This window comes from Ahaetulla prasina, chromosome 1 (genome assembly GCF_028640845.1).
Source record: "Ahaetulla prasina isolate Xishuangbanna chromosome 1, ASM2864084v1, whole genome shotgun sequence".
In the NCBI taxonomy this organism is placed as follows: Eukaryota; Metazoa; Chordata; class Lepidosauria; order Squamata; family Colubridae; genus Ahaetulla; species Ahaetulla prasina.
In genome coordinates, this window is record NC_080539.1 from 1,350,979 (window position 1) to 1,378,370 (window position 27,392).

The 27,392-nt window shown below is 44.2% G+C and overlaps 1 pseudogene; it reads right to left on the bottom strand.

Moving 5' to 3' along the window:
* Positions 1-1,709: 1,709 nt before the first annotated feature.
* Positions 1,710-26,285, bottom strand: LOC131188521 (dehydrogenase/reductase SDR family member 13-like; annotated as a pseudogene).
* Between the last annotated feature and the right edge of the window lie 1,107 nt (positions 26,286-27,392).

Consider the following 27,392-nt stretch of genomic DNA (forward strand, 5'->3'; position numbering starts at 1 on the left):
TACACATTTGAGTCCTTTTTGACTGACCCCGTGTCAGCTTTCTACATAACCTGTTTTGGGCCTCAGTTCCCCTACTTCCTTACCACCTGCTTGATTAGTGCACATGGTATGGCCCCCATTATGAAAAGTTTGATTTTCTTTGACAGCACGGTTGATATTCTTAATGTCTATGTTAGAAGACCTCTAAGGTCCATTCCAACTAGAAATGGGAAGGGCCTGGAAAAAAACTGGAAAAATTGGGCCAATTACCAGGGGACAGTGAGTTCTAGTCCTGCCTTAGGCATGAAAGCCAACTGGGTGACTTTACAGATTAACAGAGCTGGAAGGGACCTTGTGGGTCATCTAGTCCAACCCCCACCCCCTGCCCAAGCAGGAGACCCTGCACCATTTCTGACCGAGGGCAGTCCAGTCTCTCCTTGAAAGCCTCCAGTGATGAAGCTCCCACAACTTCTGAATAACAGAATAATAACAGAATAACAGGGTTGGAACCAGGGGTGAAATCTAAAAATTTTCCCTACCGGTTCTGTGGGCGTGGCTTAATTGGTGGGCGTGGCCTGGTGGTCAGATGACTGGGTGGGCGTGGCCAATAACAGTAAATAATAAAAATAATTAACAAAGTATACAAAACAATAAGAGGTACCAAAAACCAACTTTCACACTTTACACACACACAACACAACACAACACAACACAACACAACTGACTCACACACAATGTAAAAGCAGCTGCACTTCACCCAAAATGGCCCCTGCAACAAGCAGGAACCTCACACTTTCACACTTTACACACACACAACACAACTGACTCACACACACACAAAATGCCACATACAGCTTTGTGAGATTTTGTGTGTTTGTGTAGTTAGAGTGAAACACTACAGAAACTGAGTCCTTCGGGAGAAGGGCGGTATTAAAATTAAAAATTTAATAAAAATTAAATAATAATAATAATAATAATAATAATAATAATAATAATAATAATAATAATAATAATAATAATAATAATTATTATTATTATTATTATTATTTTGCATTTATATCCCGCCCTTCTCCGAAGACTCAGGACGGCTTACACTGTGTTAAGCAATAATTAACAATAGTTAATTAATAGTTAATTAATAGTTAATTAATAGTTAGTTAATAATAATTAGCAATAATAATAATAATTATTATTAAACACACCAAATCTCAGAAAGCTGCACAAATATTTTATTTTATTATTTTTATTTATTTTTTTAGATCAGGGGGTCTCCAACTTTAGTAGCTTTAGGTTTGTAGACTTCAACTCCTCACTTACCTATAATGACTGCTCCTTTCGGGCTGGCAACAGCATGCTTTTCTTCAGCTACTGATTACAGCCTGCTTTGACTTCCTGCTTTGCTGAATGAGGAACTCTGATCAGTTGAAGAGGTTGTAGAAAAAATGCTTTTAAAGGGTTCTGACGATCTCAGCTGAGTCGCGCGATCATCAGAGGCTTTTTTTTTTACTTTTAAAAGCATTTTATTGGCTGAAGAAAATATGCTTTTAAAAGTTAAAAAAAAACCCTCTGATGATTCTGCAGCTCAGCTGGGCATGGGTGGGGTGTGGGGGAGGGATTTTTGCTACTGGTTCTATGAACCACCTGCCACCATCGCTACCGGATCGAGTGATCCGGTCCAAACCGGAAGCATTTCACCCCTGCCCCAAACTCCATCTCTGTCCCTTCCCATCTTAAGTGGTCAGTTCCAGCAGCCTCTCGCTGAATTCCCAAAGCTTCTTGGCCAGCTGGTCATCGCGGGCCTGTGGCGAGGGCACCTTCGGCTGGCAGTCCACGAAATACTGCCTGCTCAGCCTCTCAATGCCCTCCTCAGTGGCACAGTAGATGGACGTCTGGGCGCCAGCATCAGAATCTCGGACGAACATAATCATGGCCAAAAGCAACCAAGACAACCATTGTGGAAAGGAGCGACCCATTTCAGTTCTAACAGCTCCTGAAAGCAAAGGAAAGTTGGTTATGTGAATGGCCCAGGATAGAAAGTAGCCCATCCAGGGTGACTCAGATGGAGGAGGAGGAAATACCAAATAAACCCTTTGCACAACATTCATTGCACTTTTGGAGCCTTGAGGCAACTTCTAAATATTTTTCGGAAGACCCAATGCTGAAGTGAGTGGATGATGATGCAAAGGGAGTGTGTGTGTGTATGTATGTGCACACATCTGTATGTTGCACACCTGAATCCACTGTCATTGGGTGGCTAATTGATTCAAATAGATAATATTACATAATGATGGTATGTTTATTCCCTGAGTTGTTTAAAATAGTGCATATATGTGTGAGTTTGTGTGTGTCTGTGTTGTTGCACACATGATAACACACAACTGGGTGGCTTATACATTCAGTGAATAATGTTATAGCTAGTCCTCAACTTATGACCACACTTAAACCAAAATTTCCATTGCTGAGCAAGACAGTTGTTATGTGAGTTTTGCCCCATTTTACAACCTTTCTTGCCATAGTTGTTAAGTGAATCACTGCAATTCTTAAAGTAGCCACATAGTCAATTGCCAAGTGTCACGTGATGTGACCATGCGGAAATTGCAACGGTTGTAAGTGTGAAAAAAAGGTTATAAGTCCCTTTTTTCAGTGTCGTTATAACTTTGAACGGTCACTAAACAAAAGATTGTGAGGCGAGGGCTCCCTCGACCTTCAAATGAAGAATATTAAATAATGACTTTTCTGTCCTTTCCCCAAGTTGGTTAGAAGATGTGGGTGTAACTGTGAAACCATCGTGGGGAAGCTATTCCTTCTCTGTTATTCTTTTCTTGCTTACCTAACCCTAACCTTGGCAGCCTTCAACTCCCAGAATTCCCCAGCCAGCCATGCTCAGAGAGCACCGAGAACCCCACAGACTCCCCCTCCTCCCCGTCCCTTCTAGCCCTGATGAGTGTCCAGCTGTCTGCTGCACATGGCAGGCTCGTATTTCAATGGTTGTCCACTGGGACTCCAAGATCCCTCTCACAGTCACTACTAATATAATATAATATAATATAATATAATATAATATAATATAATATAATATAATATAATATAATATAATATAATATAATAATATAATATAATATAATATAATATAATATAATATAATATAATATAATATAATATAATATAATATAATATAATATAATATAATATAATATAATATAATATAATATAACAACAGAGTTGGAAGGGACCTTGGAGGCCTTCTAGTCCAACCCCCTGCCCAGGCAGGAAACCCTACACCATCTCAGTCAGATGGTTATCCAACATTTTCTTAAAAATTTCCAGTGTTGGAGCATTCACAACTTCTGCAGGCAAGTCGTTCCACTTATTAATTGTTCTAACTGTCAGGAAATTTCTCCTTAGTTCTAAGTTGCTTCTTTCCTTGATCAGTTTCCACCCATTGCTTCTTGTTCTACCCTCAGGTGCTTTGGAGAACAGCCCGACTCCCTCTTCTTTGTGGCAGCCCCTGAGATATTGGAACACTGCTATCATGTCTCCCCTAGTCCTTCTTTTCATTTAACTAGACATACCCAGTTCCTGCAACCGTTCTTCATATGTTTTAGCCTCCAGTCCCCTAATCATCTTTGTTGCTCTTCTCTGCACTCTTTCTAGAGTCTCAACATCTTTTTTACATCGTGGCGACCAAAACTGGATGCAATATTCCAAGTGTGGCCTTACCAAGGCATTATAAAGTGGCACTAACACTTCACGTGATCTTGATTCTATCCCTCTGTTTATGCAGCCCAGAACTGTGTTGGCTTTTTTAGCAGCTGCTGCACACTGCTGGCTCATATCTAAATGGTTATCCACTAGGACTCCAAGATCCCTCTCACAGGTACTACTATTGAGCAAGGTACCACATATACGGTACCTGTGCATTTTGTTTTTTGGCCTAAATGTAGAACCTTACTTTTTTCACTGTTGAATTTCATTTTGTTAGATAGCGCCCAATGTTCAAGTCTGTCAAGATCTTTCTGTAACTTGAGCCTATCTTCTGGAGTGTTGGCTATTCCTGCCAGCTTGGTGTCATCTGCAAATTTGATGAGTTCCCATCTATCTCCTCGTCCAAGTCATTGATGAAGATGTTGAAGAGTACTGGTCCTAAAACAGAGCCTTGGGGTACTCCACTGCATACTTCCCTCCATGTGGATGTAGTTCCATTGAGGACTACACGTTGAGTGCGGTTGGTCAGCCAGTTACGAATCCATCTGGTGGTGGTGCTGTCTAACCCACATTTTTCTACTTTATCTAGTAGTAGGTTATGGTCTACTTTATCAAATGCTTTACTGAAGTCCAAGTAAATTATATCGACAGCATTCCTCTGGTCTACTAATTTTGTCATTTTGTCAAAGAATGCAATAAGATTAGTCTGGCATAATCTGTTTTTGACAAACCCATGTTGGCTTTTGATTATTACTTTGTTTGCTTCTAGGTGTTCGGTGATTCGTTGCTTGATTATCTTTTCCAGAATCTTCCCCGGTATTGAGGTCAGGTTGATAGGTCTGTAGTTTCCTGGATCTGTTTTTTTTTCCTTTTTTGAAGATGGGAACTACATCAGCTCTTTTCCAGTCCTCTGGCAGTTCCCGTGCTATTGAGCGAGGTACCACCTATACCTAAACCGCCTATTTAATATTTGTTTTTAATTCGTTTTAAATTTGTTATTTATATTTATATTATGTATTATTTGTGTTTTTAATAAGGCTGTAAACCGCCCTGAGTCCTTCGGGAGAAGGGCGGTATAGAAATTAAACTATAAATAAATAAATAAAAATACTGTACCTGTGCATTTCCTTTTTCTTGCCTAAATGCCTAAACCTGACTTTTTTCACCATTCGCCCAAAGGAACGTCTCCCTCCCCAGCTGAGCCCGATGGAGGAAACTTCTGGGGTGTCTCTGCAAAGGGGGTCAAGGGAGCCCCCAGTGGGAGAGAAATGCCTGGTAGAGCCCCAGATGGGCCTGGGGGGGGTGACGGGCACCTTGGAGCCGAACTTCCACTCACCTGGATGAACCACGTAGCAGGTGATGTTGGTTCCTTCCAGCCGCTTGGCTAACTCTCTGGCGTGGAGAATGTTGGCTGGTTGCTGCTGCTGTATGAATGTAGAGCTTTCCACATTCCCTCCACCGGCTTGTGGATGGTCCGAAAGTCAATCTTCCCATACTTGTGTGCACTTGAGGACAGAATTATAACCCGGCTCGGGGTGCAGCGCTTCAGCCGGTCCAGGAACAGGTGGGTCAGCAGGAAGTGGCCCAAGTGGTTGACCTGGAAGGCCAGGTCAAAGCCATCAGCCGTTTGGCCAGCCTGGAAGACCCCTGCCAGAAAAATAAGCGTATTACAAGTAGTCCTTGGCTTATGACGGGTCACTTTGTGATCATTCGAGGTTACAACAGACACCCAAAAGATACTTGCAATTTGGTTCCCCTTGGGAGGGTGTCACATGACCATATTTTAATCACTTGGCAACGTGCCCAGCAGTCACGTGATTTATGATATTTTTGTCAAAAAACAAGGTTTCTTTGATTTTCAACAAAAACACCCTGTTGTGAACAAATGGTTCACTTAAAAATCACCACACCAAGGTCTTGAAATCCCAGAGGTCACAGGAGCGACCTGGTTCCTAACTGTCATGCCATACGACCATAATGGGCAGCCTCCATCACAGTCATAAGTCAAGGACTACCTGTAAAGCTTTCAGGTTGATCTAGTGCTGAGATGGCGAAACTGTGGCACACGTGCCAGAGTTGGTATGCAGAGCCCTTTCTGTGGGCACACATGCCACTGCCAGCTGCTATTCTGGTTTCCTCCACGCATCTCTGTGGGCATGTGCACCAGCCAGCGGGTTTTCGCAGGTGCCGAAGTGTCAGAAAACGGGCCCAAAAATGGACCTAAAACGGCCACAAAACAGGCACGCATGCACTGGCCAGCTGATCTTTGGGTTTCTGGTGCTCCGGTGCAGGCGAAGACCAGCTGGCCGGCAGATATGCGCTTGCCGGAAACCCAAAGACCAGCCGGCCAGCGCGCGCATGTGCACTGGCCAGCTGATCTTTGAGTTTCCGGCACTCCGGCGCAAACACATGCATGTGCATGCAGGCCTATTCCAGTTTGGGCACTCGGTGCTGAAAAGGTTCGCCCTCATTGGTCTAGTGGTTAAGCCTAGAAAACGGGAGGCCACAAGTTCAAATCTCACCTTAGGCAGGAAAGCTGGCTGGGTGACTTTGGGCCAGTCTCTCCCTCTCTCTTTCTCTCTCAGACCAACCCACCTCACAGGGTTAGAGAAATCCCAGACAACCCCCCAATATTCTCCCCTTCCTTGCCCGGAGACCCTGGGGAGGGTCTGCTCTGCCCCCACCTGCGTTGTTGATGAGGATGTCCAGACGGGGCTCCGATTCCAAGAAGGTCTGCGCAAAAGCTCTCACGGAGTTCAGGCTGCCCAGATCCAGGATCATCAGGATCACCTCCGAGTTCCCACTTTCCTGGAAAAGGAGCGGAAGGAATCCTGAGCCTCGGGATCCGGTGTGAATTCAAAGGCTGATCCCTGTTTACTCACCTTCTGATCTCTCTGGGTGGTGCGTAATAAAACAATACCGGCAGTCCTTATGACCATTGGTTTAGTGACCCTTCAAAGTGACCGTGCCAACGACAAAAAGTGATTTATGACCAGTCCTCAAACTTACGACCATTGCAGCATCTCCAGGGATCATGTGATCAGAATTTGGGTGCTTGGCAACCAGCCTCATTTCCGATTGGTGGTGGTGGTGGCAGCGCTCATGAGGCGGCATTGGCATTGGTGGCGGTGGCGACGTCTTCTGGTGGTGGCAGCGCTCATGAGGCGGCATTGGCATTGGTGGCGGTGGTAACATCTTTTTTCCCCTTGGGGCCTTGGACTGAATATCATCTAACTTTGTTCCTAATATCATCTAACCTGTTCCTAATCAGAGACTATCTGGACTGGCCGGAATGAGAACACTTGCCATTCCTCATATCACATATGTACTAAGCAGCGGAACTCCTTGGCCTGCAAGACTCCGCCTTCTCGCAGGAGTGGCCCTCCATGTTATCGAGGGCCTACCTCGATGACGGATTTTGGAATCCCGAGAGGTGGCATGCGGCTAAGAAGAGTCTTCGGGGTTTTTTAAATAAAGGATTTTTAAGGGGTAGGAGGGTAAAGATGGGTGTTGGGGGAAACCCGTCGGGGAGTGGGCCAGCCCCTGCGGGGGTCACGGCATAGCTGCAGTAGGTTCGGAAGCGAAGGAGGAGGCTCGATTTAAATTCTATAGGGACTGTTCCATTGGCACGGTAATTGGGAGGGGCAGATATGGCGGAAGCGGGGGGCCGCATCTTGTTCGGGGAGTGCGCGCTCGCTGTTTGCGAGCGATCGCACACTCTGGTCCCTCGGACTTCTCTCGTTCCCCGAGTGGCTGGAATCCCCAGAGCCTGGACCTTCGGCTGATGCTATGTAATGCCAGGCCCGTGGTGAATAAAGCCCCCCTTATTTTTGATCTTATATGGGTGTGTGTGTGCAGACCTAATGGGCATTTCGGAGACCTGGTTGGGCACTGAAGGGGGAGTGCCCCTTGTGGAAATGTGCCCACCGGGTTTCTGAGCATTTCATCAGCCGAAGGCCCAAGGTAGGGGTGGGGGGGTGGCGGTTATTATTAAGGAGAGTCTGGATCCAAGGGAGGCCACTGTACCACAGATAACTAGTTGTGAATCCCTCTATGTGAAGTGGGGTCAGAGGATGCAGGTGGGCTTGCTGATTACGTACCTGGCTCCTTGCTGTGTGACAGCAGCCCTGCCCGAGCTGTTAGATGTGATAGCCAGGATGGTGGTTGATACCCCCAGACTTATGATTATGGGGGATTTCAACCTGCCGTCGACCGGTGAAGCATCAGCGGCAGCTCGGGAGTTCATGGCTTCCATGACGGCCATGGACCTGACCCAGTTAATTAATGGTCCCACTCACACTGGGGGAAACACGCTGGACTTGATTTTTGTCTCTGGACAGTGGCTGAATGATCTGGAATTAGGGGAATTAGTTATTGAACCCCTGTCATGGTCAGACCATTCGCTCCTTCGACTAGACTTTTGTACTGCCATCCAACATGCAGGGAGACGGAGCCGATGCGTTGGTTCCGTCCCAGGTGCCTGATGGACCCAGAGAGGTTCCTGACAGAGCTTGGGCCACCTCCTGAGGATCTAGCCCACGGCTCGGTTGAAGAACTAGTCACCGCCTGGGAAAGGGCGTCGGCTGGGGTTTGGACTGTGTCGTGCCTTTGCGGCCTCTGACCCGGCGTCGATCTCAACTGGCTCCTTGGTTCTCTGAGGAGCTGAGGGAGATGAAACACCGGAAAAGACGTCTAGAGAGTGGATGGAGGGCCAGCCATTCGGAATCTGACCGAACACTAGTAAGGTCTTATATTCAGACCTATCTAGTGGCGATAAGGGCGGCTAAGCGTGATTATGTTTCCGCCTTTATTGCATCGGCAGATAACCGCCCAGCCTCTCTGTTTAGGGTGACCCGCTCCCTTCTTCATCAGGAGGCGCGGGATGACCCCTTCCAAGGGCGTGCTGAGGATTTTGGACAATATCTGCACGATAAAATCGCTCAGATTTGGGATGGTTTGGACTCAAATTGGGTAGATTCAGATGGGATAACGGAGGTAAGTCTGGATGATATTATCTGGGATGAGTTTGATACTGTGACTCCAGAGGACATGGACAGGATACTGGGAAGGCTGAATGCAACCACATGTTTATTGGACCCGTGTCCCTCCTGGTTGGTACTGGCCACACAGGAGGTTACACGAGGCTGGCTCCAGGGAATTGTCAACGCCTCTTTGACTGAGGGTGTCGTCCCTACCGCCCTGAAAGAGGCGGTGGTGACATCTTTTTCCCCTTGGGGCCTTGGATTGAATGTCATCTAACTTTGTTCCTAATATCATCTAACTTTGTTCCTAATATCATCTAACTTTGTTCCTAATGTCATCTAACCTTGTTCCTAATCGGAGATTTATCATCTGGATTGGCTGGGATGAGAACACTCGCCATTCCTCAAATCACATATATACTCTGCAGCGGAACTCCTTGGTCTGCAAGATTCCCCCTTCTCGCAGAAGTGGCCTTCCACATTATCGAGGGCCTACCTCGATGATGGGTTTTGGAATCCCAGGAGGTGGCATGCAGCTAAGAAGAGTCTTTGGGGTTTTTTAAATAAAGGGTTTTTAAGGGGAGGGAGGGTAAGGATGGGTGTTGGAGGAAACCCGTCGGGGAGAGGGCCAGCCATTCGAATCTGACCGAACACTAGTAAGGTCTTATATTCAGACCTATCTAGTGGCGATAAGGGCGGCTAAGCGTGATTATGTTTCCGCCTTATTGCATCGGCAGATAACCGCCCAGCCTCTCTGTTTAGGGTGACCCGCTCCCTTCTTCATCAGGAGGCGCGGGATGACCCCTTCCAAGGGCGTGCTGAGGATTTTGGACAATATCTGCACGATAAAATCGCTCAGATTTGGGATGGTTTGGACTCAAATTGGGTAGATTCAGATGGGATAACGGAGGTAAGTCTGGATGATATTATCTGGGATGAGTTTGATACTGTGACTCCAGAGGACATGGACAGGATACTGGGAAGGCTGAATGCGACCACATGTTTATTGGACCCGTGTCCCTCCTGGTTGGTACTGGCCACACAGGAGGTTACACGAGGCTGGCTCCAGGGAATTGTCAACGCCTCTTTGACTGAGGGTGTCGTCCCTACCGCCCTGAAAGAGGCGGTGGTGACATCTTTTTCCCCTTGGGGCCTTGGATTGAATGTCATCTAACTTTGTTCCTAATATCATCTAACTTTGTTCCTAATATCATCTAACTTTGTTCCTAATATCATCTAACCTGTTCCTAATCAGAGACTATCTGGACTGGCCGGAATGAGAACACTTGCCATTCCTCATATCACATATGTACTAAGCAGCGGAACTCCTTGGCCTGCAAGACTCCGCCTTCTCGCAGGAGTGGCCCTCCATGTTATCGAGGGCCTACCTCGATGACGGATTTTGGAATCCCGAGAGGTGGCATGCGGCTAAGAAGAGTCTTCGGGGTTTTTTAAATAAAGGATTTTTAAGGGGTAGGAGGGTAAAGATGGGTGTTGGGGGAAACCCGTCGGGAGAGGGCCAGCCGTTCGGAATCCGACCGAACACTAGTAAGGTCTTATATTCAGACCTATCTAGTGGCGATAAGGGCGGCTAAACTTGATTATGTTTCCGCCCTTATTGCATCGGCAGATAACTGCCCAGCCGTCCTGTTTAGGGCGACCCGCTCCCTCCTTCATCAGGAGGTGTGGGATGACCCCTTGCAAGGGCGTGCTGAGGATTTTGGACAATATCTGCACGATAAAATCGCTCAGATTTGGGATGGTTTGGACTCAGACTGGGTAGATTCAGACGGGAAGACGGAGGTAAGTCTGGATGATATTATCTGGGATGAGTTTGATACTGTGACTCCCAAGGACATGGACAGGATACTGGGGAGGCTGAATGCGACCACATGTTTATTGGACCCGTGTCCCTCCTGGTTGGTACTGGCCACACAGGAGGTTACACGAGGCTGGCTCCAGGGAATTGTCAACGCCTCTTTGACTGAGGGTGTCGTCCCTACCGCCCTGAAAGAGGCGGTGGTGAGACCCCTCCTCAAAAAGCCCTCCCTGGACCCAGCTGTTTTGGCGAACTACTATCTTGTCTCCAACCTTCGTTTTGTGGCGAAGATTGTTGAGAGTGTGGTGGCACGGCAGCTTCCCCAGTACCTGGATGAAACTGTCTATCTAGACCCGTTTCAGTCCGGTTTCAGGCCTGGGTACAGCACGGAGACGGCTTTGGTCGCGTTGGTAGATGATCTCTGGAGGGCTCGGGACAGGGGTCATTCCTCTGCCCTGGTCCTATTAGATCTCTCAGCGGCTTTCGATACCATCGACCATGGTATCTTGCTGCAGCGGTTGGGGAGTTTAGGAGTGGGGGGGGCACCGTTTTTCGGTGGTTTTCCTCCTATCTCTCTGACCTATCGCAGACGGAGTTGGCAGGGGGACAGACATCGACCGCAAGGCACCTCATTTGTGGGGTGCCACAGGGGTCGGTTCTCTCGCCTCTCCAGTTCAACATCTATATGAAGCCGCTGGGTGAGATCATCCGTGGTTTTGGGGTGCAATACCATCTGTATGCTGATGATACTCAGCTGCACATTTCCACCCCTAACCACCCCAATGAAGTCGTGGAAGTGATGTCCCGGTGTCTGGAGGCCGTGCGGGTTTGGATGGGGAAGAATGGACTTCAACTCAACCCCTCCAAGACTGAGTGGCTGTGGATGCCGCCATCCCGGTACAGTCAGCTGAAGCCATCGCTGACTGTTGGGGGTGAGTCATTGGCCCCAATGGAGAGGGTTCGCAACTTAGGCGTCCTCCTGGATGGACGGTTGTCCTTTGAAGAACATATGACGATCGTCTCCAGGGAGCTTTCTATCAGGTACGCCTGATACGCCAGTTGCGCCCCTTTCTAGACCGGGATTCCCTATGCACGGTCACTCATGCCCTCGTCACTTCCCTCCTGGACTACTGCAATGCTGTCTACATGGGGCTCCCCTTGAAGAGCACCCGGAGGCTCCAGCTGGTCCAGAACGCGGCTGCATAGGTGATAGAGGGAGCGACTCGAGGCTCCCATATAACACCTCTCCTGCGCAAGCTGCACTGGATTCCTGTGGTCTTCCAGGTGCAATTCAAGGTGTTGGTTACTACCTTTAAAGCACTCCATGGCTTAGGACCGGGTTATTTACGGGATCTGTTATTTATGCTGCCACCTATAGCCTCCCATTGACCTGTGCGTTCCCATAGGGAGGGCCTCCTCAGGGTGCCGTCAGTCAAACAATGTCGATTGGCGACCCCCAGGGGGAGGGCCTTCTCTGTGGGGGCACCTGCCCTCTGGAATGAGCTTCCTCCAGGATTACGACAACTTCCTGACCTCCCGACCTTTCGTCGCGAGTTGAAGACGTATTTATTCTATCACGCAGAGCTGGCTTGAAATCATTAGTAATTTTAATAGGGGTTTCTCATAGTTTTATTTTTGTATTTAAGTTTTAAATTTGGCTAAATTGAATCAGTTTTTTAATATATTTTTAAATTTTATATTATATGTTTAACTGTGTTTTATTTGCCTGGAAACCACCCTGAGTCCTTTGGGAGAAGGGCGATATAGAAATCAATCAATCAATCAAACAAACAAACAAACAAACAAACACATAAATAAATAAATAATACCACATACCACAGTCTTACGGTCGAGATCAGGGGTGTCAAACTGGCAGTCCCCGGGTTGGAGGCGTCACACGCAGGCCATGCCCACCTCAGCTCCACAAAGGGGGAAAAGGTCACGAAACAGGACACGACGGCAATGGGATGTGGCGAGTTTGACCCCCGTGGTCTAGGTGAAGAATGGCGATTCAGATCCAACCAAGAGCCCCCCAAAATATGCACAATGGGCCAGAAGATACAGTTGCAGTTGCTTAGTTAGAGGGTGCTGCCTCCTGCATGAGGTAATCGAAGCTATGATTGGTTGCTGTGGGTGTAAAGGGGGAGTTTCCCTTTTTTCCCGCCTTTTTCATCTGTGTGTCCTGTTTACTGTTTAATTTACCTCATGATACTCTTGTGTTGCTGACTATCTTGTCTGCTGTAGATATAGATCTTAAATCTATTCATTTATATAAAACTACAAGTTTGTTCCAGTGTCTCTGATTTCATTTGGACAGTTGTTGCATAATTCCCTGACCCAGATCCAACAATACCACTTCCAGGAATGAGGCTGCCCCCCAAAATATGGAGCCCCCTGAATAGAACCAGGCCAAGCCAAGTGGGGAATGGCAGAGAGTCCACAGTGTGACTGGGCTGCATCGGAACTGTTTGGATTTTGAACGGAGGGACGGAGAGAACCGCCCAGCAGGCGCTTACCCGTCTAATGTCGTACACGGCCGATTCTCCTCTCGCTTTGTTGCGGCATGCCAGAATGACCCGGGCGCCTCTCTGGGCCAGATCCACCGCTGTGGCCTTCCCGATCCCTGCATTTCCACCTAGGAAAGGGCAGAGAAAGGATCCATGGAGATTGCCCAGCCTTTGATGGGGATCCAGGAGTTGGGCCTGCATTTTTGTGCCTGTAGTTTTTGTGATGTCGCTGTTCAACTCGAACCCAACTCAGCAAGTACTGTCGAGAGGATCCAATCTCTCAATGCAGAACTTTATTGAGTACATCATTTTGGCACAGATGAAAACAAAACCAACTCTGATTAATTCCAGCGCAAGGCAGAATTTAGAATAGAATAGAATAGAATAGAATAGAATTTTTTATTGGCCAAGTGTGATTGGACACACAAGGAATTTGTCTTGATGAATATGCTCTCAGTGTACATAAAAGATACGCTCTTCAAGAATCATAAAGTACATAAAGAAAATCATAAAGAAATTTTCATAAAGAAAATTTAATAAAGCAAATTAGAAATCAGACCCAGGAGCATATAAAGAGATTGTATAATATGTTGCTTGAAATAGATTCGGAAAAGGATTTGGTAAAGGACTGTATGATAAAATGGGCACAGAATATTCAGGAACGAATAATGTTGGAAATATGGGAGAAAATCTGGATTAGAAATGTTAAGTTTACACAAGCACAGAATTTAAGGGAAAATTTTTATAAGATGTTTTATAGATGGCACTTACATCCCCAAAAATTATCATGTATGTATCCTGATATCCAAGCGAAATGTCGGAGGTGTGATTGTGATGACGCTACATATTTTCATATTTGGTGGACTTGCAAGAAAATTAAGGCCTTTTGGATAAGAATTTGGTGGATTATTCAAAATGTCCTGAAGAAGAAGATAAAGTTCCTGCCGCAATTTTTCCTTTTGGGAATTATAACGGATTGTATAGTGACTGAGACTAAATTGATCTTGAACTTAATAACAGCAGCAAGGCTGTTGATTGGACAATATTGGAAGAAAAAAGAGTTACCTACAATAGAAGAATGGATACTGAAAGTTACTAATTTGGCTGAGATGGCTAAAATCTCAGCTTTTTTGAAAGACAATACGCAGGAAAGATATTTAATTGAATGGAAAAAATGGATTGATTATTTACAAAACAGATATCAGATTAAGAAATATCAGATTGCCTTTGAATAATTAGGAAGTATTATTTTATGTAATTGGGGGGGGGTTGGGAAATGAAAAGATTTGGATGAGGTTAATTGGATTAGAAGGGAAAATTTTACTCTATGTTTGGTTTATGTATAACAATACCTTGTGATTGACCGGGAAGCCGAGGGGGTTTGTGGGGAGGGGAAAAGGGGAAAAAATGTTTTTGTTTCTTAAAACTTTTTCAATAATAAAAAAAAAAGAATCAAAAAGTACAACACTTAAATGATAGTCATAGGGTACAAATAAGCATTCTAATATGTATATCTTTCCTGAACATTCTATTTATGTCATTTAAAAGTACTTAAAGGTCCATTAAAATCAAGATTAGAGAAGTTGATTTTCATGTAACCAAACAACAGGCTGTTAATCATGCAGTCTTAATTAATTCATTCTTTCCCAAAATAAGACCTGGTGTCCTTTTTGGAAAAAAAATAAAATAAGACCTGGTGTCCTTTTTGGAAAAAAAATAAAATAAGACCGGGTCTTATTTTCTGAAAAACACGGGTATACATTAGATTATGAAGGCAAGGAGAAATGTTATCTATTCATTATATGCTATGAAAATGATGCATTTTGACATTCTCAAACTGAACTTTTTCTGTCTGGAAGCTAATTTGAGCACAGTAATATAGACACTGATCTCACAACATTAAGAATTAAGTGTAATTGCCCAGGATATAGAGAATATGACTACTGCATTTCCCTGACCACTCTAAGACATGTTTTTAAAATTTAAGCTAGGATGGGGGTTGGGGGTATAGCTGCCCTACTACTTACCCTCAGACAGTACAGCCAGGCCTTGCACAGAATAGAATAGAATAGAATATTTTTATTTATAGACCGCCCTTCTCCCGAAGGACTCAGGGCGGTGTACAGCCAAGAATAATATACAGGAAAAAACAACAATACAAAACTAAGAACAACCCTTAAAAAAACCTATTTGATATGGCTACTTATAGATAAAATATTACCCTCTAAAATTTACAAAATTTTTTAAAACCCATAAAATCAATTTGATAATTTAAAATTTAAGCTAGGATGGGGGTTGGGGGTATAGCTGCCCTACTACTTACCCTCAGACAGTACAGCCAGGCCTTGCACAGAATAGAATAGAATAGAATAGAATAGAATAGAATAGAATAGAATAGAATAGAATAGAATAGAATAGAATGGAATAGAATAGAATAGAATAGAATAGAATAGAATAGAATAGAATAGAATAGAATAGAATAGAATAGAATAGAATATTTTTATTTATAGACCGCCCTTCTCCCGAAGGACTCAGGGCGGTGTACAGCCAAGAATAATATACAGGAAAAAACAACAATACAAAACTAAGAACAACCCTTAAAAAAACCTATTTGATATGGCTACTTATAGATAAAATATTACCCTCTAAAATTTACAAAATTTTTTAAAACCCATAAAATCAATTTGATAATTTAAAATTTAAGCTAGGATGGGGGTTGGGGGTATAGCTGCCCTACTACTTACCCTCAGACAGTACAGCCAGGCCTTGCACAGAATAGAATATTTTTATTTATAGACCGCCCTTCTCCCGAAGGACTCAGGGCGGTGTACAGCCAAGAATAATATACAGGAAAAAACAACAATACAAAACTAAGAACAACCCTTAAAAAAACCTATTTGATATGGCTACTTATAGATAAAATATTACCCTCTAAAATTTACAAAATTTTTTAAAACCCATAAAATCAATTTGATAATTTAAAATTTAATTCTAGTTAGCTTCTACACAGATGTTATGAGGCATAATTAAATTAATGATTCAGAGTGGGTATGTCTACTAACAGTAATAGCTGCCAAATATATTTGGAAACCATTTTTGAAATTTCATATCCTACCTTAGTTTTTGTTTTCTATACATAAGCAAAGAAATACTCAAAATGTCATTTCCAATTATTAAAATGTTAATCACATATTCATCCATTATTTTAAAATATTTTTCTATTCATATTTCTTTTTAGTGTGGCACTGATTTCATTATAGACAATGTAATATTTAATAAACCAGCTTTTCACACTTTACATGTCTGAATTTTATTTTGTCTTAGCTTATGAAACAAAGTGTTTTTAAGTCTGCTGGGAGTCTTTAATCAGTCTGCTGTGAAATATTTATGAATTTGGTGTCTACCATCAAATTTTCCCATATTTCTCTTAGGTGCATACCCTATTGCATTTATACACACTTATCTATGACAATTTATCGAACCTGTTTACATAATCAACAAGCAGGTTTTTTTAAAGCACCTTCTTTTCTACCTTGGTATCCTTTGGATGTGTTAGATTATTACTGTAATGCTGGATGGCAATTAATGAAATTGTAATCCAGCATGTCTATGAAGCACCTATTTGGAAAAACTTCTATAGACAACATCTTATGGGCTTATCTGTAGGAAAGTTAAATTAAGAAATGCAGTAGGAAAGATAAATGTTGGCAATGGTGCCAGGATATATACCATACTTTCCCAAAAATAAGACCTGGTGTCCTTTTTGGAAAAAAAATAAAATAAGACCGGGTCTTATTTTCTGAAAAACACGGGTATACATTAGATTATGAAGGCAAGGAGAAATGTTATCTATTCATTATATGCTATGAAAATGATGCATTTTGACATTCTCAAACTGAACTTTTTCTGTCTGGAAGCTAATTTGAGCACAGTAATATAGACACTGATCTCACAACATTAAGAATTAAGTGTAATTGCCCAGGATATAGAGAATATGACTACTGCATTTCCCTGACCACTCTAAGACATGTTTTTAAAATTTAAGCGAGTCCAGCCTGACACCTGCCTGGGTTTGTTCCCTAACCTTTGACCCTTAGAGCATCTTTCTGGCTGACACCTGCCTGGGTTTGTTCCCTGTATTTCTGACTCTGTATCTGAGTTTTTCTTCTTTCTCTTTGCTCCCTTCCTCCTTGAATGATTGGTATCTAGAGGTTTTTGCTTGGAATTATGTTCTAGAGGTCGTGAAGATTGGCTCCCCTCCCCCTTCAATTTTAACGTGAAGCCCTTTGGAGAAGATGAGCCGCTTATTATCGAAAGATCTTCTTCCCAGTTCCTGGGAGGTTCAGCCCATCCCTTGCCAGGAGCCCTTCGTGGAGGTAATGCAGAGCAGGGTCTGGGAAACCGAGGTTCTCTCGATGCCCCCAGTTTTTAAGCCAGTGCTTCATTTCTAAAATGCTTTGCTCCCTCATTGGATGTTGGCCTTGTGGTGGGAAGGGAGTTGTTTGTTTTCTGCTTTCACAATTTAAACAATAAATAGTTCCAAAGTAAGAAGTGACTTTGAAGGACAAAAAAGAGCCAAAAATCCCTAATTATTTCATCATGAAGTTGAAGAACAGTTCAAAGGATAATGTTGGAGAAGATGTGAAAATGCTATTAAGGAAGGCAGGAAAGAAAACCATCTAGAAGAGGCCTGGTTGCACAGTCCAGAGGTAGAAGGCAGGATGAGAAGTCAACTCAAGATAACCTCACCTTTTGTTATCTTCTTTAGGACAAGAAGGCTCAGAGTGGGTGACTTTGAGCGGATCCCCAGGACCCTGTGAGTTCTAGTCCCACCTCAGGCATGAAAACCAGCTGAGTGACTTTGGGCCAATCAACAGGAGACGGTGACTTCATCTGTCCCCTTAGCCCGGCTTTCTCACCTAAGGCAGGACTAGAACTCACCGTCTCCTGGTTCCTAATTGGGTACCTTCACCACTAGGCCAAACTTTCCTGTTTCTGGTGTAATTGCTCTTATAGCATCCGGAATTGTTTCAATCGTTTAATTGGAATTTCTCTGGTGGCAACTGCAGGAATGCTAAAGGGACCGTCCACTTTGCTAAACTTCCCAGCTCCTCCTGTCTCCCTTCCAGGCCTGAAGTGGCTCTTCTGCATGTTTGGCTCCTTCTCTGGATTGCTCCCAGCTCCTCTCTGTCCTGGGGGCAGGACTACAGCCGGTGGGGCAGCCGAAGCAGAGCCGGGGACTAAGAGAAGCGACCCTTGGCCCCCATGGAAAATGAGCCCTGGCAGCCAGCCTGAAAAGCCCCTTTCCAGCGTCTCTTATGCCAAACAGCTGGCACAAATCAGAGGTGATATAATAGGGTCTCCTGCTTGAGGGGGGTTTGGACTAGGTGACCTATCAGGTCCCTTCCAACTCTGTTAATCCTTTAAATAGCAGGACAAGAAGCAACAGGAGAGAAGCAACCTGGAAGATCCTGAGAGTGAGAACAATTTGCCTCTGGGACCCGTTGTGGCTGCTTCATCACTGGAGGCTTTTGAGAAGAAACTGGGCAGCCCTTGGACTGGAATGATGGGAGGGAGGGTCCAGCTTGGGAACTTTGAGACTTAATAGCTTAATAGCTGCCTGGGGGATTCTGGGGTTGGAGTCCACAAGGTTGGACAGCCCTGGTAGAGGGTCTCCTGCTGGAGCAGGAGGGTTGGACATATGCACCAAGACAAAGGTCCCTTCCAACTCTGTTAATCTGTTAAATACCAAAGTTCCAGTATCTGGGGGGCTGCCCCAAAGAACTGGGGGGATCAACCAATACCCCAAAGCACCTGAAGGCAGGACAAGAAGTAACAGGAGAGAAGCAACCTGGAAGATCCTGAGAGTGAGAACAATTTGCCTCTGGGACCCGTTGTGGCTGCTCCACCACTGGAGGCTTTTGAGAAGAGCCTGGGCAGCCCTTGGACTGGAGTGGTGGGAGGGAGGGTCCAGCTTGGGAACTTTAAGACTTAATAGCTTAATAGCTGCCTGGGGGATTCTGGGGTTGAAGTCCACAAGGTTGGACAGCCCTGGTAGAGGGTCTCCTGCTGGAGCAGGAGGGTTGGACTAGAAGACCTCCAAGGTCCCTCCCGACTCTTGTTATTCTATTCGTCCTTCCGAGGCTCTCCCTGGCTGGTCCAAACAGGCTCTCAGGCAGCTCAGCCCAGCCTTTCCCGCGGCTCTTCCGCACCGGCCTTCCTGCCTTCCTTCCTGGCCGGGGCTCCGAGGCAGCCCCGGGGACGGCTGGCATCTGCGGAGCCTCCCGGGTCAGTTCTCACCCGGTTTCTTCCCGAGGGGCTTTTTTGGGCCGGACTTTCTCGGCTGCGTCTGAAGCGCCTTTGGGGCAGGCAGGACCCGATGGGGCAGAAGCTGCGCGGACTCTGTGGGTCGCGCTGCGCTTTTGCTCCGGGATTCTGATCCTGCGCGGAGCCATCGAGGTGGGAGGGGGGTTTATGGAAGGAAGGAAGGAAGGAGGAAAGAGAGGCAATGCCCCCCCCGAGACCCCCCCTCCCCTTCCCTCCCAGCTGACCTGTGATGAGCACCGTCTTGCCCCGCAGGCTGACCGCGTTCCGGCGCCAGGTGGCCGCCACGAATTTAAAGTAAATTAGCGCGTAGAGCCCCAGCAGCAGCGCCGCGCCCGCTGCCAGTGCCGCCAGTGCCGCCAGTGCCGCCAGTGCCGCCAGTGCCGCCAGTGCCGCCAGTGCCGCCAGTGCCGCCAGTGCCGCCAGTGCCGCCAGTGCCGCCAGTGCCGCCAGTGCCGCCAGTGCCGCCAGTGCCGCCAGTGCCGCCAGTGCCGCCAGTGCCGCCAGTGCCGCCAGTGCCGCCAGTGCCGCCAGTGCCGCCAGTGCCGCCAGTGCCGCCAGTGCCGCCAGTGCCGCCAGTGCCGCCAGTGCCGCCAGTGCCGCCAGTGCCGCCAGTGCCGCCAGTGCCGCCAGTGCCGCCAGTGCCGCCAGTGCCGCCAGTGCCGCCAGTGCCGCCAGTGCCGCCAGTGCCGCCAGTGCCGCCAGTGCCGCCAGTGCCGCCAGTGCCGCCAGTGCCGCCAGTGCCGCCAGTGCCGCCAGTGCCGCCAGTGCCGCCAGTGCCGCCAGTGCCGCCAGTGCCGCCAGTGCCGCCAGTGCCGCCAGTGCCGCCAGTGCCGCCAGTGCCGCCAGTGCCGCCAGTGCCGCCAGTGCCGCCAGTGCCGCCAGTGCCGCCAGTGCCGCCAGTGCCGCCAGTGCCGCCAGTGCCGCCAGTGCCGCCAGTGCCGCCAGTGCCGCCAGTGCCGCCAGTGCCGCCAGTGCCGCCAGTGCCGCCAGTGCCGCCAGTGCCGCCAGTGCCGCCAGTGCCGCCAGTGCCGCCAGTGCCGCCAGTGCCGCCAGTGCCGCCAGTGCCGCCAGTGCCGCCAGTGCCGCCAGTGCCGCCAGTGCCGCCAGTGCCGCCAGTGCCGCCAGTGCCGCCAGTGCCGCCAGTGCCGCCAGTGCCGCCAGTGCCGCCAGTGCCGCCAGTGCCGCCAGTGCCGCCAGTGCCGCCAGTGCCCCCGCCGCCTCCATGGCCCGATCCCCGCTGGCCCCGCAGCCCCACACCGCTTTCCTTTTTATCTCTCAGGCCCCCGCCCCCGCCACGCCCCTGCCTGGAAGAGCCACGGCTGCCGGCGGTTTTTTATTTATTTATTTTTTTTTTATTTTGTCACAACAATATATACAGGAACATATATTGAAAGGAAACAATAGGACAGGAACGGTAGGCACTTTTGTGCACTAATGCGGGCCCCTTTGTTGCTGGCAATCCTTATGATTTATATTGATATATTGACCATCATTTATGTTGTAAATGTTGTACCTTGATGAACGTATCTTTTCTTTTATGTACACTCAGAGCATATGCACCAAGACAAATTCCTTGTGTGTCCAATCACACTTATTTATTTATTTATTTATTTTGTCACAACATCATACAAAAAGATTATATAGTATATACACATATAAACATATATAGGAAGAAGAAAAGAAAAACAATAGGACAGGAACGGTAGGCACGTTTGTGCGCTTATGCACGCCCCTTATGGTCCTCTTAGGAATGGGGTGAGGTCAATAGTAGAAAGTTTTTGGTTAAAGCTTTTAGGATTATGGGAAGAGACCACAGAGTCAGGTAAAGTATTCCAAGCACTGATGATTCTGTTGCAGAAGTCATATTTTCTGCAATCTAGATTAAAGCGGTTTACATTAAGTTTAAATCTATTGGTTGCCCTTGTATTATTGCAATTAAAGTTGAAGTAGTCTTTGACAGGAAGGACATTACAATAGATGATTCTGTGAGTTAAACTTAGGTCTTGTCGAAGGCGACGGAGTTCCAAGTTTTCTAAGCCTAGGATTTCAAGTCTGGTGGGATAAGGTATTTTGTTGTTTTCAGAGGAATGGAGAACTCTTCTTGTAAAATATTTCTGGACATGTTCAATTGTATTGATGTCAGAGATGTGGTGAGGGTTCCAAACAGGTGAGCTGTATTCTAGAATTGGTCTAGCAAATAAACTTGGCCAATAAAAATTCTATTCTATTCCTATTATAGTCCTCTTAGGAATGGGGTGAGGTCAATGGTAGATAGTTTTTGATTGAAGCTTTGGGGATTTTGGGTAGAGACTATAGAGTTAGGTAGTGAGTTCCAAGCATTAACAACTCTGTTACTGAAGTCATATTTTCTGCAATCAAGATTGAAGCGGTTAACATTAAGTTTGAATCTGTTGTTTGCTCTTGTATTATTGCGATTGAAGCAGAAGAAGTCTTTAACAGGAAGGACATTCTGCCAACCTCTCGCTTTCCACTCGCCCCCTTGTCGGGGGCTCCTCTGGTGGTCTCCCGTCCTGCGTCTGAAGGGGGGGAGTGTCACCGGCCACCCGCAGCCTGTCGCCTTTTCGTCCTCCTGGGCCAAAAGGAAGGAAAGGAGGGAGGGTGGGAGGAAAGAAAGGAGGAAGGAAGGCAGAAGGAGGAAGGAAGGAAAGAAGGAATGTGATAGGAAGAAGGAAGGAAGGAATGAGGGGGAGAGAGGGAGGAAGAAAGGAAAGAAGGAAGGAAGGAAGGAGGAAGGAAGGGAATGGAGGGAGGAAGGAAGGGAGGGTGGGAAGGAGGGAGGAAGGAAGGAAGGAAGGAAAGAAGGAAGGTGGTAGGAATGAGGAGGGAGAGTGGAAGGAAGGAGGATGGAAGGAAAGAAAGGAGGAAGGAAGGAGGAAGGAAGGAGGAAGGAAGGAAGGAGGAAGGAAGGAAAGAAGGTGGTAGGAATAAGAAGGAGGGAGGGAGGGAGGAAGGAGGGAGGCAGGTGTTCTGACCCAGCCTTCTCAAGCAATGAGTAACCACTTACTACTGAGTAAAAGACCCCCTTTTTAAACCAGGGCAGGAAGAGTCCTTTGCCAGAACCAGGTTTGTGGGGAGGAAGGATAGCTCTGTGTCTGAGGTGGCAGCGGAGTCTCCCTGCTGGGAAGTAACAGGGAGTGAACTGGGACCTTTTCTGCTCTGCTGAAGCACTGAAGGCCTTGTGGAAATCTGGAGTTCTCCGGAGAGCAGAGACGGTTCCTGCCCTGCTTCAGAAGGGGGGAAAAGGATTCCTTTGGGATGAATTATTGTGGTTTTGTCCATCCAAAGGGGTTTGTTTTACGTGTGAGGGTTGCGCATTGCTTGTGAAGGCTGGGGCAGAACTCCTCTCCCTCCTCCTCCTCCTCCTCCTCCTCTTGGGAAACCCCACTCCTTGCTAACACTGATGACATCATCTAGTTGGGTCATGAAATGTCTGCAAGAAAACCACCAACCTCAAAGAGCACCAAGGACCACACAATCTTCCTCCTCCTCCTCCTCCTCTTGGCAAACCCACTCCCTTCTAACACTGATGAGAAAAGAGAGACCAATGAGTTGATGGGGTTTGTTTATTTAAAATATTTTATACATACATACATATATACATATGTATATATATATATGTATGTATATATACAGAGGAATGATTGAGTCTGTCATTTGCACCTCTATAACTGTCTGGTTCGGTTCTGCAACCCAACAAGAAAAACACAGACTTCAGAGGATAATTAGAACTGCAGAAAAAATAATTGCTACCAACCTGCCTTCCATTGGGGACCTGTATACTGCACGAATCAAGAAGAGGGCCGTGAAAATATTTACAGATCCCTCGCATCCAGGACATAAACTGTTTCAACTACTACCCTCAAAACGACGCTATAGAGCATTGCACACCAGAACAATTAGACACAAGAACAGTTTTTTCCCGAAGGCCATCACTCTGCTAAACAAATAATTCCCTCAACACTGTCAGACTATTTACTAAATCTGCACTACTATTAAACTTCTCATCGTTCCCATCACCCATCTCCTTCCACTTGATCATCAATTGTGTTGTAAATGTTGTACCTTGATGAACGTATCTTTTCTTTTATGTACACTGAGAGCATATGCACCAAAACAAATTCCTTGTGTGTCCAATCACACTTGGCCAATAAATTTTATTCTATTCTATTCTATTCTAGATGCAGTCATTGGTATACAGAGAGAAAAGTGGGGAGAGCACACAGCCTTGGGGGGGCCCTGTGCTAATTGTACAGGTATCTGATGTGATTCTGCTTACCTGCTGCTTCCTGTTTGTTAGGAAGCTTGTGATCCACTTACAAGTCTGTTCAGTTACCTGTAGCTGGTTTAGCTTAGTTAAAAGAGTGTCTGGAATGATGATATTGAATGCTGAACTAAAGTCTACAAACAGGACCCTTGCATAGGTCTTTAGAGACTTAAGATGTGTGTTTTTTTTCATAAAGTTTTATTTTTACAATCATATCAAACAGCTCATCCAATGTACAGTTATATACAATTAGTCGGGCTTGCCCAGTCACCACCCCTCTTTTTAACACTCTTCCCTCTTCTACTTTCTTCTACTTTCCAGACCTTCCTCTCCTTCTCTTATCTACATCCTCTCCTCCCTCCACCCTCCACCTTCCTTCTCCCTCTTCTACCCCTCTTCCTTCCTCTTCTCCTCTTTCCTACCTCCTACTCTCTCCTCTTTTCTCCCTCCCCACCGTTCTAAAATGGTAACTGGGCAGACCCGACCCTACATTAATTATATTTATACATCTTCAATAATCCCTGTACATTAACCATCACTCCATCTCTACCCTCAACCCCCCAATTCCCCTCCCCCTTACCCCCCACCCCGACTTCCCAGAACAAAATGCAGGGTATCAAAACTAACAATCATAATCCAAAATAATTCCTAAATTATAATCTCTAGTCACTCCACATATAATCACACTCTCAATTCCCCTCTCCTTCAGAAATAAATCTAATACAAAATATTTCCTAAATTTACTCATATGCTATTCGATATTTTTTTATCTGATACTTATTTTGAATATAATCAATCCACATTTTCCATTCTAAAATATATTTTTCTTGTGTATAGTCTTTCAAGTAAGCAGACATTTTGCCATTTCTGCCAGATTTGATACTTTGAGTGTCCATTCTTCAATTGTAGGTAATTCTTCTTTCTTCCAATATTGAGCAATCAAAAGTCTTGCGGCTGTTATTAAGTTCAAAATCAATTTATTTGCTTTTTCATATGCTTTCTCTAAATCAAGAAACATGCCATAAACTTTTAACCTCACATTCATGCACTGGCAAGATAATGTCTTGGCACGCAAAGTACTGTCTAGGTTAGAGATCCTAGCTTATGCAAAATAACCACATTTAGGGTAAAACAGGCTTTGATTGTGCTTGTGCATACTGACCAAAATGTGCCAAAATTTACCTATATTGTGCTTTGTATTTGTAAAGCCACAAGCATGATTATCGTTGATAAATTGGTCTAGAACTTATCTTACTCAAAATGATTTTGCAACATAAAAAATGGGAATTCCAAAAATAAACCCCTGCAAAGATGTAATTATAAGGGAAATGGCTGTCAACACTGCATAGAAATTCTCATGCCAGCAGAAATACTAATAAAAATATAAGCATGAATTTTCGTTTGACTTAAAGAAAGCAAATAAGTTTTAACAAATTATCCTCAATTTGCTTAACACCTATTTTTGATCTAATTTCCATCTAGCTTGTAATTGTCCATATTGGAATCTTTCCATCTAATTTATATTGATATTTCCTCCAGACCCTCAATAATGCATTTCTAATTATATTATTTTAAATAAAATATACAATGATTTTTTATTACTTGTCTGTAAAATGTCTTACCTTTCTTGTTCTTGTTCTAATAAATTGGTAAACTCGTCACTTTTTTCCATGTATTCTGAATGTTTCCTCTTCTCGTCCTCAAGGTCGTACAAAGTTTGCCTGTGAGATTTTTCTACCATGAGGAGCTGCCCAAGCATCCGTCTATACGTTTCTTTATGTTTTTCAACCAATTTGTCAAGCTAAAAAAGTAACAAGGTTGTCAGTTTTGAAGATGTCTGTCATTTGTCTTAATTTTGGCTAAGACTATATTATTACATTTGTTATTTATTCAAAAATTTATAAGTAACTTATCCATATTTCATACTAACAACCATAGCAAAAAAGATTGAAAACTTAACAATTGTCTTGTTTAGCAATGGAAATATTGTGCTCAACTGTGATCATAAATTGGTGACTATATGTTATAGTCTTCAGATTCACTTTGAATCTAAACACCATAACAATCTTTAATATTATTTTAAATATTTTATCTACTTTCTTATCATATAATAAATAGGCATGCCACCCATATAACAACCATAACCTTCTATATTCAAAACTCTTTCCTCAGTTAAATTAATCCAATCAGTAATTAATGATAAGACAACTGCTTCATAATACAATTTTAAATTAGGCATTTTAAGACCCCCTTTCCTTGTGTCCTGCATTATTTTTAATTTTATTCTTGGTTTTGCCCATCCATACAAAGTTATTAACCCCTTTTGCCATTCCTGTAATTTGATATCATTCTTATGCAAAATAACCACATTTAGGGTAAAACAGGCTTTGATTGTGCTTGTGCATACTGACCAAAATGTGCCAAAATTTACCTATATTGTGCTTTGTATTTGTAAAGCCACAAGCATGATTATCGTTGATAAATTGGTCTAGAACTTATCTTACTCAAAATGATTTTTTATTACTTGTCTGTAAAATGTCTTACCTTTCTTGTTCTTGTTCTAATAAATTGGTAAACTCGTCACTTTTTTCCATGTATTCTGAATGTTTCCTCTTCTCGTCCTCAAGGTCGTACAAAGTTTGCCTGTGAGATTTTTCTACCATGAGGAGCTGCCCAAGCATCCGTCTATACGTTTCTTTATGTTTTTCAACCAATTTGTCAAGCTAAAAAAGTAACAAGGTTGTCAGTTTTGAAGATGTCTGTCATTTGTCTTAATTTTGGCTAAGACTATATTATTACATTTGTTATTTATTCAAAAATTTATAAGTAACTTATCCATATTTCATACTAACAACCATAGCAAAAAAGATTGAAAACTTAACAATTGTCTTGTTTAGCAATGGAAATATTGTGCTCAACTGTGATCATAAATTGGTGACTATATGTTATAGTCTTCAGATTCACTTTGAATCTAAACACCATAACAATCTTTAAAATTTTATCATTAAAGATTTTGAACTACCTCATGGATATGATGTTTGATTTTATCTGATTTTATTTCTCAGTTGTCTTAATCCTGGTTGTGCATAGTAAAACTATACTTTAGGTCAGGTGTGTCAAACTCAAGGCCCATAGGCCGAATTCGGCCCGGGATGTGGTCAGATCTGGCCCGTGAGGCCATCCTGGAAATGTAAGGAGCCGGCTTGCGTCGCTTCAGCCCAGTCTACCTAATGCAAAGAGAAAATATGCCAGCAGTTTGGGGAGTGGTGTCAAGATGGCCACGCCCACCCAATCACCTGCGCACGCCCAGCCCCCCAAGATCAACCACAGTCCTGATTTGGCCCTCAATGAAATTGAATTTGACACCCCTGCTTTAGGTTATATTATTATTATTATTATTATTATTATTATTATTATTATTATTATTGTTATTATGTATTATTATTATTACATTATTATTATTATTATTATTGTTGTTTTGTTGTTGTTGTTGTTATCATCATCATCATCATTATTATTATTATTATTATTATTATTATTATTATTAATTATTATTATTATTATTATTATTATTATTATTATTATTATTATTATTATTATTATTATTATTATTATTATTATTATTATTATTATTATTATTATTATTATTATTATTATTATTATTATTATTATTATTATTATTATTATTATTATTATTATTATTATTATTATTATTATTATTATTATTATTATTATTATTATTATTATTATTATTATTATTATTATTATTATTATTATTATTATTATTA